Source organism: Macrobrachium rosenbergii, chromosome 15, assembly GCF_040412425.1.
Source record: "Macrobrachium rosenbergii isolate ZJJX-2024 chromosome 15, ASM4041242v1, whole genome shotgun sequence".
Lineage (NCBI taxonomy): Eukaryota > Metazoa > Arthropoda > Malacostraca > Decapoda > Palaemonidae > Macrobrachium > Macrobrachium rosenbergii.
Genome location: NC_089755.1, coordinates 22,090,177 through 22,105,176, shown reverse-complemented (window position 1 = coordinate 22,105,176; position 15,000 = coordinate 22,090,177). Strand labels below are relative to the sequence as shown.

At 36.6% G+C, this 15,000-nt stretch overlaps 1 long non-coding RNA gene across 1 annotated transcript in view; it reads right to left on the bottom strand.

Annotated features, from left to right (window-relative positions):
* The window catches only part of LOC136846388 (uncharacterized), an 811,447-nt gene that overhangs the window by 438,338 nt on the left and 358,109 nt on the right, over positions 1 to 15,000 (bottom strand). The window contains exon 2 of the long non-coding RNA XR_010855365.1: positions 12,828 to 12,907. This is a non-coding gene — a long non-coding RNA (uncharacterized lncRNA). The remainder of the gene's footprint in view (positions 1 to 12,827; positions 12,908 to 15,000) is intronic.

Below are 15,000 nucleotides of genomic sequence, written 5' to 3'. Positions count from 1 at the left end.
GCATGCATGGATATTTGCACGCAAGGATTAAAATAATGATACTGGAAATAAATAATCATTAAAATACTTATAAGCCACGACTACTCCAAAGAACAACTAACAAAAACGGTCACGCTGAGGGAAGACAATTTTGAAATTGTACGGAGAGCATGCATCTCTTCTATAAGTACTAAAAAAACACATGCTGGATCTATAGAAAGCGTAAAAGCTTGTACGCACAAAATATAATGCGTATCACTGCGCAAGCGCCTTCGTCATAAACTTCTCCAATCCGCATAAACCATGAGATAAAAAGCGAAAAGAAAGAGATTGTGTGGGGGAAGGTGGTTGCGGCTGGGGTGGGGTGGGGTGGGGGTTGTGAATAGGTTGGGGATCCTGGGTGGAGGATGAGGTGGATGTGGGGGGTGGGGATGGAGGCAGGCGAGTGGCAAAGTCAGGGTGGGTGGGAATATTAGAGCGGGTAAAAAGCACATCCATCAAGCGGCTGTCACGGAATTATTTTTGGACAATTACAGCTGCGAAGTCAACCTCGAATGGCCATTCCGAAAACACCAGGCACGTTGCATAAAATTTGAAAATATATGAACCGGGCGGCGGAGTCATTCGTCAAACGCGACGACAGTGTCTTGACAAGAAAAATGTATTAAATTTTCACGAAAATGGGAAAACGCATTCTTGGCGATGCCGCCGTCTCCTCCTCCTCCTCTTTCTCCTAACCACCTCCTCCTCCTCCTCCTCCTCCTCCTCCTCTTTCTCCTAACCTCCTCCTCCTCCTCCGCTACGGAGGAAAAACTCAATATTGTAAGTGGCCGATCAGCTGCGAATGCTGTTGAAAAATGACCCAGACGCAAACACGGAATTCGGTAGAATGCGCCAAAAGACCGATCCTTCCTCATTCTTCTTTCTACTTCGTAGAACACAGTTCAACTGGGAACTGAAATGCAATGAGAAGGCTGAATCTTAAATTTTTTAAGAGCATATTATAAAGAAGACTGCCGCAACTTACAGAAAAATAGTTATAATTAATCTTTTCTCTGACAATGTCAGTATCTCGAAACTTTTCTCTAAACACGTTAAAATAGCAAATAAAGACATAAATAAATAAATAAGTAAATAAATAAAATAAATAAATAAATAAATATATAAATAAATAAATAAATAAAGAAAGAAATAACCCACGGCATAAGTGTAAATGTGATAAAAATGAAATGCAGAACATTAAAAATATAAATATTTGCTCTGAAATATATAATGTCAGCGATATAAGAACTGCTGTTCCGATGACACATTTCTTAAAAACTGGAGAACAATAGCCAGACCTACCGAAAGAGAAGTTTTTCTAAACCCGCCAAAAAAAAAAAAAAAAAAAAAACAGAAGAGATAAACACAAATACCGAGAATAATGTTTGCTATCCATTCATCTCTGAGCGCAAAATGCAAAGAAGAGGAGGCTGAAGAAGATGACGATGATGATGAAGAAAAGCAAGACTCATCAGCAAGAGAACAATTCCAGGTATCTTCACTAATCATTAAACTTTATGGGTTTCTGTTCGCATAAAACTTGTTAAGCGTCGAAAACAATGTCATTCACCAGATTACTTTTGAAGATGATGAATTACAAAAACTGCCGAAGAAGATTAATGGCACGGTAACGTTCTCAGATGAATTATTCATGTTAAATTCGCATTGTATCATCGCTTCCCAAACGCACGCTCATCACCTACCAAAATTTCCTGGATGTGTGCCTTGGTTCTTTCATTTTATTTCATTTTTTTTTTAAGGGACCGATGAGCCAGCAAGGAAATAAGATGGTTTAATCCCTCCAGAAATATAGCCAAGTTTTTCAAAATGATTCCGACTGCTTGCCTGTAAGAAACAAAATGTCATTTAGCTAACAGCAATGCAACTCGGAGCGAAGAGTGTGCACAAATTCATACCTACAGTACGAAATGAAACCAAGAGACCTCCTGGAAATGGTGACTAATTGGTGAAATGCAGTAGAAACCGAGCGCTTTTCTATCTGATTCACTATTATGATAATGTACCGAGTTTCAATGTCACCGTCATTCAAAGAAATACTGCTTTGACGCTTTAATTTCTGTTTGTAGTTGAAGTGGCAAGATTTAAGATGTCGTACCTCCCTGGCTAATCAACAAAAAGGCGTGTACCAGTAATCTCCGAGGTCCACCGTACTCGGCAACTAGTCATGGAACCTATATGAAGAGACAGTCATTTGTGGTCATGTTCTCATATCTGTCCAACTTCTGTCAAAAGTCAAGTACACAATTTGTCTGCTTGGAAAGCGGCTCCTCAAAGAGACACCGGAAGAAATGAGAACGCTTTCAACATACTCGTTTCCGTCCCTGCACTTATGGGTTTATTCTTGACACCTGGACTAAGGGTTCCTTGGTGGACCTGGATTCAACGATTCATTCACGCGATGCTTACAGTCAAGGGTTCAATCTCAAGATGCTTATCACTCAACATTACTTGTGCTGCTTTACTGGAAGGCCCATTTCCGAACTTACTTTCAATCATCCATTCTTGGATGGTCCATTTTTCGGACTTACTTTCAATCAACCCTTCTCTACGACAGAGACTTAATGGGCCACTCTAAGAGTAAGACTCAATGGTTCAATCTTGAGCTCAACATCTATGGTTTATTTTTGAACTTGAACAACATGGTACCTTCTTGTACAAACTAAATGGATACTTCTTGGCTTACGTATACAATGGTCTTTACATGGAACTACGGAATGGTCCTTGGACTTAAAATGATTTTCACTTTTAGAGAAGACCCATACATTAATGGAAAATCTAACTATTATAGCTTCTGTTTGTTCAGGTGTTAAACCAATGAGGGCCATGAAGGATCCATCGTAAATATACCACCCACGTCAACAATTGTCGTCGTCGTCTCTCTCTCTTTCTCACACACACCAACACATTTTACACTTATGTTATTCATGTCTAAAGAAATCAGCGGGAATCTAAGTAGACTCTTAATAAGGAAAGAAGCACCTAGTTTTTAACTGCTCTCCCAAGTAGCCTCTTTAGCACTAAGATAGACTGATGAGGCTGACTAACGTGTAGTACTCTTACATCTTGAAAGAGTTGGTCTCTCTCTCTCTCTTTTTAACTCCCCAACCCCCCATTTTCTTAGACGACTCTCATCAGTGAGCCTATCCGCATGATTTTATTAGCTCAAAAGAGACGCCCTAACTGTATACATTTCAATTATACTCTCACTCATTTGCATATATATATATATATATATATATATATATATATATATATATATATATATATATATATATATATATATATATATATATATATATGTATATATATATATATATATATATATATATATATATATATATATATATATATATATATATATATATATATGTGTGTGTGTGTGTGTGTGTGTGTATGTTTGTTTATTTGTATAAGATGCATTGAGAATGAAAACTTATAAAAGTAAAAGCCACAGACATTCAAAAGATTATGCATATCTTGAATGAACACAACCCTCTACCATAACAAAGTTGCTTGTGATAGAAAACAAAAGCTATAGTTATCCAGACCTCCTTTTGCAGAGAGAGAGAGAGAGAGAGAGAGAGAGAGAGAGAGAGAGAGAGAGAGAGAGAAATAGCGCCATCGGTCGACACACGCCATATAATGAAAAAAGATCTGGAATAAAAACATTGATTCAAAGGGTGAAAACTGTCAAGTCACCCAAGCCATTACAAAGGGCAGGACAGGGACCTCTCAGTAAGGCCCTCCAACCTCCATATCGGCTATTCCCTTCTCATGTCCACATGCACACATACACGTTTGTAGCGACAATCATACATATGCATGCATACTATGTTTACTCATAAATGCATGCTAATCATAAGCATACACGTTCATACAAAATAGAGACGCACACACATGCACATGTGTGCACACATGGACAAACATACGGGTAATTATATAAACACATACCTGCACCCATAATCTTGAGTGAAGAAGTTAAAATTAATGAGGACCTGATTACCAAAATTCGTAATAGAGTTTTGGGGCCTGCATGGTGGAAATGTAATCTTACGTATTTGCAATAATAGAAGGCTACGGGCCTGAGTTCCCTGGGAGGGCAAGACCTTTCGAAGCTCTTCGTCAGCAAAGAAATTTACAAAGTCCAAGTGTTAATACAATGCGATGTCTGGCATTCAGGCAGATTTTCTTTGCTCTTGATTCTCAATTTCTGAAGTATATAAGAGTATACAGGAAAATGTCATTAAAATGCAAAAATACATATATATATATATATATATATATATATATATATATATATATATATATATATATAAAATATATGCAAATATATACACATATATATATATATATATATATATATATATATATATATATATATATATATATATATATATATATATATATATATATATATATATTACTCACTTTGAATGACCATGGCACTAGCCAACACTGCTACAATCAATCTTATCTGAAAGGTAATTATTCCGACTAGCTACTGACATCCATGAAAGAGAACAATATTCTATTATTGGTTCAACAAAAGTCTTCAGCATGCAGTACAGATAACATCATTTTGTAGATAAGAAGCTTTACGAACAATACTTAGTTTCCTAGCAGCATCAGGATAACGGATATAGTTTCTATTATGAAAAATTACATGGGTGTCACAAGTAATATTAAGCATTACGATATATTCAGAATCATTAGGTATAGTTTCAATTATACAGGAAGAATTCCTGAAGGAGAAGCACGACAAGAGATCCGTTAATCCACTGCCTAATCAACTACAGACTGTTCTGTCTCAGATATTTGTTATGGCTGACAGCATTGTCTTCTTATTTAACAAAATAATTATACTCTAGAACAACAATCGTGTCAACCATTAAAGCAAAAAAATTAATAAACAAATAAATAAATAAATAAACAAATAAATAAATAAATAAAAAAAACACAAACACACGGTCCAAAGAACCTTCCTGAAAGACTCAACTTGCAACAGCTCAGTTAAATAAGAAATAATTCTCGATTTCTACAATTCGCTTGGCGCAAAAATATTTACAAATACATGAGTCCTCAACAACACAACCCACAGGGCGCAAAAAACATTAAATAAAAAGATTAAGAACATTAGAAGAAAATTCTTTGCTAATCAACAGTGTTTTCGTTTTACTGGAGTTCAGCCTCGTGCCCAACCGACTACACAACTCACTAATCTGCTCCCTGTCACGATTGAGATTAAGAGCGGTTTCATATCTCATAAGTGGAGACTTTACGACATCCACAAGTGTAACATTATCGGCATACTGAACGATCTTATTTTCCAGGCCAACGACCATATCACTTGTATACGCTAACAAAAACAGTGGGCCGAGAACACTGCCCTGTGAAACTCCAGACACAATATGTCTTGGTTCGCTAAAGATCCCACCATGAGCAACTCGTTTCTGTCTACCTGTAAGTAATTCTTGAAGTAAACATAAAACATGTCTACCCACTCCAAGTTTCTTTAGTTTATAAATAAGTGCCTTGTGTTTTACTAAATCGAAAGCAGCACTAAAATCTACTTGAATCACTGCACTCAAAACCCGTGGAATGGACTTTAGCATCATAGATTTTAAGCGCAAGGTTAAGTACTGGTAATTTAAGAGTTTATTTGTTGTTTGGTTAATACGTAAGCGTTTATCACACGCCTCGCCTAGTTTTCAGTCTCGTAGTAGCAAGTATTGTTTGAAAGCAGTTTAAATCTGGCCTGCCACTTAATTATAATTTTTACATGTTATGTAATTTTTACATGTTATGTATTAGACCTACGATTCACTTTTGTATCTTAAATCTATCACTGCTAAAAATAATCAGAAGTATCTCTACTAAACGCATACGATGCAGAAACAGATTAAACCAGGGATACACAACCCGTCGAGCAATAGTCATGGGCGCAATAATGTTTCATGTCTCATTCACTAAGTAAATCTGAGGATAGTACTTTCACATTTATATGAAACGGTACATTACTTGAAACTTACCTCGCATCGAATTCTTTATTGTACTAATCGCTTTAAGAATCCTTCCTTTTGTCTGGAACGTAAATAAAAGGCAGACAAACACACGAGCAATAAATTGACATAAAAAAGGCTAATGCAGGGACGAGTGTCCCTCCGTAGAACGCCTTGGAGACGATGAGAGAGATGCGTTCGATAGATGACTGATATTGTAAAGGAGCCAAATAGGAAATAAAACGTTATTGATCCAGCCTCTAATTTTGCCTGCGAACGAAACACCGAGATGACGGTGAGAAGCCCATGGAAGCATCCGAGCTAAATCAACCTTTTCCGTTTTCGCTTCCTGATCGGGAGTCCGTATCAAAAAGACTTTCCGAGTGATGGAACCACAAGACAATATCCTTTGCAGCATCAAAGGTGACGCTGGCAGGATACACAGCAAGCCGATGCTTTCTGATCTAGGACGAAGCTCGCAGGTACTGCCATCGATCTTGCTTGAATAAAGCGAAAGCTCAATGATGCACTAATGGATAATGACCGGAAGTCAGATATTACTTTTTAAAAAGACACGAGTAGGTTTTTTATGGAAGTTATGAAGCGGTTCAGCTCGCCTCTGCATACATGAAAACTGATTATTATATTGTTGGAATATTCTTCGTTTTTTTTTAAATATTTTATATTCGATTTTAGGGCATTTCGATAAGTAGAGGTAAGTATTCATTACAAACAATGCTAGTGTTTAAAACCTCTCATTACAATACACTAAAGCACTTTGTGGTATCAATTCTTAATTTATAAATGGAAATGACACGTACAGTAATTCATTTTGATTTTCATGTTTCCACTGATATGTTAAAGAAAACCAACTTCAGTAACTTGATTTTAAGGCTTTATTTTATGTCCAATGAGCAACGACAATGCAAACAGTATTTGCGAAGCGACTAATAAATCCGATTTTAACTTTTCATTTCAGCCTCAAGTTCTGTCTATCCAAATTTAATTATGTTGGTTAAGCGAACCTTTCATCCTTAATTTGTTTCACGAACTTTCAGTGTAATTCCATTTCAGCTGTTCCTGTTTCCTTGATTGTATTTTCACGAAATTTACGTACTGAGATTTGTTCAATTTTCAGTTCTTAGACAATTATAATTCCAGTCAGTCCATTTTATTTAAGAAGTTAAGCACCTTCAGCTAAGAGAGCATAACGGACTTTGGACTTTGCCGATGAATATAATTATATATCAATGCTCTCTTTGTTTGCAGAGTTTGTGTTAAGAAGACTTTGTCAAAAACGACTCAATTTTACTAGATTTAATTTTTCTTCTGTATTTACTTAAAATATCATGAATACCGACGCTATCTGCTCGGGTTGACTTTGAATCATCACGTCATCCCAACTTGATTTGGAAAGTTTTCTTCCACTTAACTTCATTTCATCTGCTATAATATAAAGAATGAATCTAGACTGGCTTTTTATACGAAACCCTACTTCAGTCTCTTTCAGTCAGGTCATTTATTGGCCTAACGGAAACTTCACTTTCACCCGACTTTCAAATTACAATCATGAATTTATTTTAACCGGTAAAATCGGAGTAATTTCTTGATGACTTGCCGTGTACAGCTTAATTTCACTTTGAATGACCCAAGTGAGCTTCATTTCATTTCAATGCCACACATACTGTTTTCCATTCTCTAACCGGACATCGAAATCAGCTAATTCTGACTGTCTTGCACTACAGGACTTCCTTTTGACTATAGCCGTAGCCAACATGTAAGGAAGCTTTGTGAAAAGTACGTCTAATTTCTTAGCAGCAGACTGCCAGGCCATGATAACTAAGACTTCTTCAGACACGTTGGCTAATGTTATGGTTCCATTTGGACTATTATCTTTGATAGGCCTCACGCTACAAACTCTTACTTATATGTATTTACATGCCTTTCTAGGGCTACGCCATTTTGGCTTTTCCTATACAGAGAAGCTATGCAGGTCATAGAGATAAGTCTTATCTGCTGATATTTCCCTTGTATTAGCCTATCTGACTAGCTTTATGAAATTTCTCACGAACTCTTTCTTGCAAATTTTAACGAAGATTTGTATCATTCTTTTATCTCAACTATTATTATTATTATTATTATTATTATTATTATTATTATTATTATTATTATTATTATTATTATTATTATTATTATTATTATTGTAAAACAAACAGGAGTGAAAATGAAAAAGACTAATGCAGGAGAGAATCAGCATGAAAATGAATATCACAAATTACAACAGTGACTTAATTCATCAATATCGAACTGAAAATAATGAATGGCACTGTCGCTTCTAGAAAGTCGAATCTTTAATAGGATCAGTATGGCCAGCAGAAACTTCAGCACTGTCAGTTGTAAAGTATATCTTGTAAAGCATATCTGAGTTTAACCAGACCACTGAGCTGGTTAACAGCTCTCCTAGGGCTGGCCCGAAGGATTAGATTTATTTTTACGTGGCTAAGAACCAACTGGTTACCTAGCAACGGGACCTACAGCTTATTGTGGAATCCGAACTACATTATGACGAGAAATGAATTTCTATCACCAGAAATAAATTCCTCTAATTCTTCATTGGCCGCTCGGAGAGTCGAACGCTGGTCCAACAGCGTGCCAGCCGAAAGCTCTACCCACCCCTCCAATGAAGAACTTACTGTCAGTTGTAAATTTATCTATTTCCATCACGTACGTTTCGGGATACATATTCCATCTTCAGGGCTAAAAACAGAGAAAATGAAAAGTCCATACATCAGGAGTCACAGTAGTGAATCATTCTTTAAAAATGAATAAATAAATAATGATAATCTTTTTCACTAACCAACCAGAAAGCCATGAATACCATTCAATGAATAAAATTATTAAGAACAAGTAGATAACGTGAATAAAATTTGGGATGGAGGAGACAACACAAAAAGGCCATTTTCACGACCGAAGCGTGAGCGCTTCATATTAGGTGGTGAGATTCATATTTTGTCCTGGACGGTGCCAACCGACGCAACAGCCTTATCCACCGCCACGCAGGGTTACACTTTATCATTTGTCAGAACTCTCTCTCTCTCTCTCTTCTTATGTACACAGACACATATATATATGCTGTCTTTGCCCTACCAGTGCCTCTGACACGCACTCGGTTTCACCCACGAACGAAGGAGGGGAAAGGGGAGGAAGACTCCAGCTTTTCCTCCCCCATCCTCCACCCACTCCCTCTCCCTATCCTTCCCCACACCATCAGCACAACCACTACAATGTAATCACCTTTATGAACAACCGACTAAATGATTAATGAAACGGACGCAGCTATTCATTTGATTTCATTTTCAAACACTCTACGTTATGAGATGTTCAGGGTTTCCAACGCGTCTCTTTTGCATACCAAAGACAGAACGAAGAACTTTTTTTTTTTTGTCGTCATGATGATATGACACGTCCGTCTACAGTTTTAAGAATTATAGAAAATCCATCAGAAGAAAAAGGATAAAATATGAACATTTGAAGCAAAATGGATCACATTTAAAAAACTAATTATTTTTAATATTTAATGATACCATCAAATACTTCGTAATTCTCATTACTGAATACTGAACTGTTCATTTTCATTAATCATATGTTAGCACAGCTAACAATGGAAATATGTCAATACATTCCGTAATCATATGCACTCTTTTACCTCCATCGAAATAAAGTGTAAATTCAATTATTTGAAATCTTATGGGCTTAAAAAGACAATTATCAAGTCACAGACAAGATTAAACAAACAAACGCCCTCTCTCCCTCTGTTGGTGTATATCACTCAGAGAGAGAGAGAGAGAGAGAGAGAGAGAGAGAGAGAGAGAGAGAGAGAGAGAGGAAATGGATGATCATTCTCCTACTGTATTGATTAGTCGTAAAGGAATGCGATTAGAGCGCGCTAAAAGCAAGGTCTGTAATTAGCCCGAGGGGAAATACAGGAAACTGTATTTGTTTTCTAAAGGTTACCACACGTTCCTGTGTTCAACTTTTTAAAAAGTTACAAAAGATTTATAGTTTAATTTCAAGCTAATTGGTGTTCAAACATCTACCTGTTATAAGTTACAAGGAGGCTAAAGGTTAAATGTAATGTAATAGGGGCTTCCAATTAACTCTTCAAGATACGAGATTTACAAGTTAATTTTAAGTTACCAGAGGCTCGATTATTGTTAGTGGCTTACAGGTTACTTTCGAGTAACTGAAGGCTAAAATTTTAAATGCTTATGATTTGAAAGAGGCTTAAAGGTTATTTTGCAGTTACCAAAATCAAATGTCAGTTTCTCACAGACTACAATATGCTTAAAGATTACTTTAAAGTTACCACATGCTTAAAGGTTAGTTTCAAGTTGCGGAAGCTCGAACGCTAACTTTTAATAAGTAACAATAAGCTTAAAGTTTTATTTGAAGTTACCGTGACTAAAGTTTGAATGTTCGTAGGTTGCAAAAAAGCTTAAACCTTGATTCTGATTATTATAAAAGGCATGGTTCTCAACAGTCAGCGGTTTCATTTCTGAGTGTTGTTTTATCACAATAAAAAAAAATAAACTAAATGAAATTTTTAAAACTGATCAGACTATAGTTTTTTCAGCATGGAATTTTACGGTCAGTGTACTCGTAAAGATCATTTCACAAAATCAATCGACAAGATGAAACCACGTACTGTTTAGATTGAATGTTACTCGTACCAGCCCAAGCTTTCTCACAAACGACCAGCTTGCTATATACTGACTGCAAACGGCGGTAAACAAGACATATTTTAAACTTTCAAGCAATGCATCTACTTTATATTATATTGCAGCTGTTCACAGAACAAAAACAATATGTCAAATTGACTTAACAAAGGCGTGAGTTATCTTCTTGATAATTATTTTTCGGCAAGGAAACCGCGTACATATCTACTACTACTATATTAGTAAGAAAAAATTAATGATAAAATTGTATTTGCTACTGATTGTTGTTGCTGCTTCAGCAACCAACTGACTATTGTTGTTTCAGCAGTTGCCACACGTCATTTAGCCCACTCAACTGGCCACTGGCGCCCACGTATACACAAGTTCTTGTGATACTCCTTTGTGCCGGAGGCAAGTAGAGATATTTTCTTTTTTTATTAATAAATATCCATAATTAGTGACTAGGTTATAAATTTGCTCATATTTTGAGATTATCTGCTTTTTATTGGCATTGCAGTAAGAGTTTCATAATAATGCAAGCCTAACTCTTTTGGAATGAACTCTTAATTTTTGCTTTGTCTGTATGGACTCCTATTCACAGTGGATATACTCTCTCTCTCTCTCTCTCTCTCTCTCTCTCTCTCTCTCTCTCTCTCTCTCTCTCTCTCTCTCTCTCTCTCTCTCATCCTTACATTCGCACACTCGTCTTTGTAGCAACACACTACGAGCAACCCAAATTTGAAGATAGGTGATGCCAACACATCTCATGGCAGTCATGCCGACAACTTAATGAAGATGACAGCATCCCGGAACAACTGAGCACCCTTTCATTCTATTTGAAAACACTGAAGGCTTACTGTCAAGTGCCCAGAGGATTGCAAACATCCCTATTCTAAAAGATTATTGTATGGAAAAATAAAAGTATAATTGTCTTGCTTTCAATGGAAGTCACTTGGGTGAGGCAACAAAAGTACGTTGTTCTTTCATCGGTTAATCACACAATATCAAATCGCGTTGTTCAGCCAAAGGGAGAGTCGTCTTGCATCTCAAAAACAACTATAAACATACAACATTAACATTACCAATTACCAGGTGCTCATTTCTGGCAATCTGTGTAATGGAACTAGGTCCAGCCATTGTATTAGCGAAAAAACACCCAACACAATATAGCTAAGAGAATCTTTATCTTGACCCACCACCGGAGCGGTTATCCAAAATCATCATTTAGGATAGCAAAGTATCAGCCATTAATTCTCTGGACTTGCCCATCCCAAATATATTAGTGGTGAATGCCTTTAATTTTCATACAGCAACATAGAAAGAGGGAATAAGTAACCCTTTGCTAGACGGTTCACTTCAAACTAAAATGGTAAACAATTTTATGAAATTGTGCGGCACAGGATCTTGTGCAAAAAATATCATTTGGTAACAGACCTACCAATTCAGAAGAAATGCTCTTGACCTAACTTCTACAGATGATCATAACCTACTGGGCAACATTTCAAAGCAAAGTCTAATGGTATCTAACTACAGCATAATAACATGTGGCACCGCATACAGCGTTCGACTTATTAGCCGTTTCAGCGCCGCTCAAAATGCCTCGCCATCATCCTTATCAAGTCCACAAAGGAAATGGAATCGTAATGGTTTGAGATAAAGTAAAGAAAGGACCAGACAAACACTAGGTTCCTTCAAATAATAGGATAAAACCTACAAAGCATTAAATAGAAAACTGTTCTAGGCATAAAATCACCCAAACAGAATAAACTACATAATCACACGAGGATTGTCAAATTTTATTTCAGTAGAGCAAGATTTAATTGAAATTTTTAAACTATAACAGCTGACCTAGGGTTATGCCCACGGAACAACCGTTGAATCTTTGAATGTCGAACAAAGCCTCGTAAATTCTCTCAAATCTGACAACCAAACTAAGTAAGACAACGCACTTCATTACATATGGAGTCACTCAAATTTCTCATTATGCGAAAAGTAAACGTCAAAAGGGAAAAGTGCCAATGGTTCACTCATCAAATATAAATGCTAAATAGCTACGTGGATGTATATTCACCTGCATATTCAGCTGCGAATAGGAGCTACAAGATGGACTATCCAGCTGCATTATTTGTGAGTGACAACGACCTTCTGACTCTACAAAATATAGATTTATTATTATTATTATTTATGAACTACCTCACAGAACATGAACCCTCTTCATATGGAACGAGCCCACAGAAGCTATTAACTTGAAAGTCAAGTTTTCAAAGAATATGGTGTTCATCTGAAAGAAGTAGCAAAAGATAATGCGAAATAAAGAAGAGATCAGTCATTTGAAAAGGAAAAAAAATTAAAGTAATAAAAAAATAAAATTAAGTAAATTATTAATATAGGAGAATGAATTTTGGGTATGAATGCTTTGCATCTTCTTTTGAACTTTTGACATTCCAGTTGCACACCATCCTGAGAGAGACTATTCAGTGAAGAAATATTTTAAAATGAATGAAACCCTCACAAGTAACTCAGCAGTGACAAACTTAAACAGATAATGATAATGCAAATTTTTTCGAACACGCCATCACTTACCTAGTACGAAGAGTCAGTAGTAAAAGATATATCCTGAAATCCTTACACTTTCACCTTCACTGAGATCTATGTGAAAGTCATAAAAAAGCAGTTGTAAACTAACTGAAAGAATTGGTCTCCCAGCTAACGAGCAGGGCCTATTCAGGGGTAATCTAAGCTATCCCGGTTAATCAGTCTAACAAGGGCAGATAACAAATATACAGTACTAAAATCAGGAGGCAAAATCGATACCATCTTTTCTTTGCTAAGTCTTTCGATCAAGTTGATGACATAGTGTGCAACCAGCTCAAGGAGAAGATGGGAGGATCTGTGGGAGCTATGTTCAGCTTCTTCTCAAATAGAACACTTCAGGTATCAGCAAGCACTAGTGATGATGTCAGTTAGTTTTCTTTATCATCATTAGTGATATTGATGGAAATCTACAAAGCTCATTTTTATCTTTATTCCCACGTCTCAGCCCTATCAGACTCGAGAAAACAATGAACAGTTTCTAAATGAGTTAGTTAATGTAGTTGACCCTTGAGTACAAAGAATGGACAAATAAGAATGCATGCACTTTGGTAAGAAATCACAAAACCTGGTTCGCTCTCTTGACCTAGACATTAACGCCAATACAATAAAGTCTTCTAGTCAAAGAGCGTCGAGTCATCATTTCCGACTACCTATTATGGAAACCTCATTTTGACAGAGTTACAGCAAAGGTCATCTATGTACGGCATGAATTCTGAGACACTCTCGGAAAGATACATGAACATCATGCACACGATCATCATAGATGACGATAATTAAACCAATTAGACACTACTGCTCACCCGTGTGGTTTCCCCGATCAGTAACTATAGCCAAATTCAACGACTTGAGGTGGAGCTACGTGAATTCAGTCTATCACTGCGCTAGACAAAAAGCATTAAACTAAATATCATCCAACGAAGACATGAACACTACAACTTACTGGCAGGTGGCCATTTGATACGAAACTATCGCACTTCAATCCCACCACAATCTTAGAAACGGTGTTAGATGCCCTCGACCCAAACTACTTTACTTCGTGCCTTATTATTCGCACTGACGCGTACGGCTTCTAACCGACGGAATCTCCTCCTACATCAGTGCTTCAGAGACCAAATACAGGGCACAGTTCTAACTCGATCCGGCACCTTGGTGCTGTTCCCGAAGTCTCGCTTATCATTATTGTTTGCAATTACTGCTCCGAATAATGTCCGAATCGCCACAGGGAGGCATTCCTCAACTTGTGGAGTCTGCAGCTAATTTACAAGTAAACTTACATTCTCTCTCTCTCTCTCTCTCTCTCTCTCTCTCTCTCTCTCTCTCTCTCTCTCTCTCTACTAAACAACCTCGCAAACTACGAAGGCGACCAAAGTTATCAGGTCCATTAACTTAAGATGCCACATGAACGTTCACCCTTATACCAAAACGAAACCTAATTACCATTTTTCATTGAAATGTAACTTAACCATGAGCTTTTTCAGAAGAGAAGTGATAAGATAATCATTTCAGCCTTGACTTATGATAAATAAGACATCAATAACCCTAATTTTAGACACAAAAATATATCTTAAAAGCGATAGAATGAACTTGAAATATCAGATAAAACGATAAAAAAAGAAAAATCCAATAAAACAAAGAGCAAGTAAAGAAAC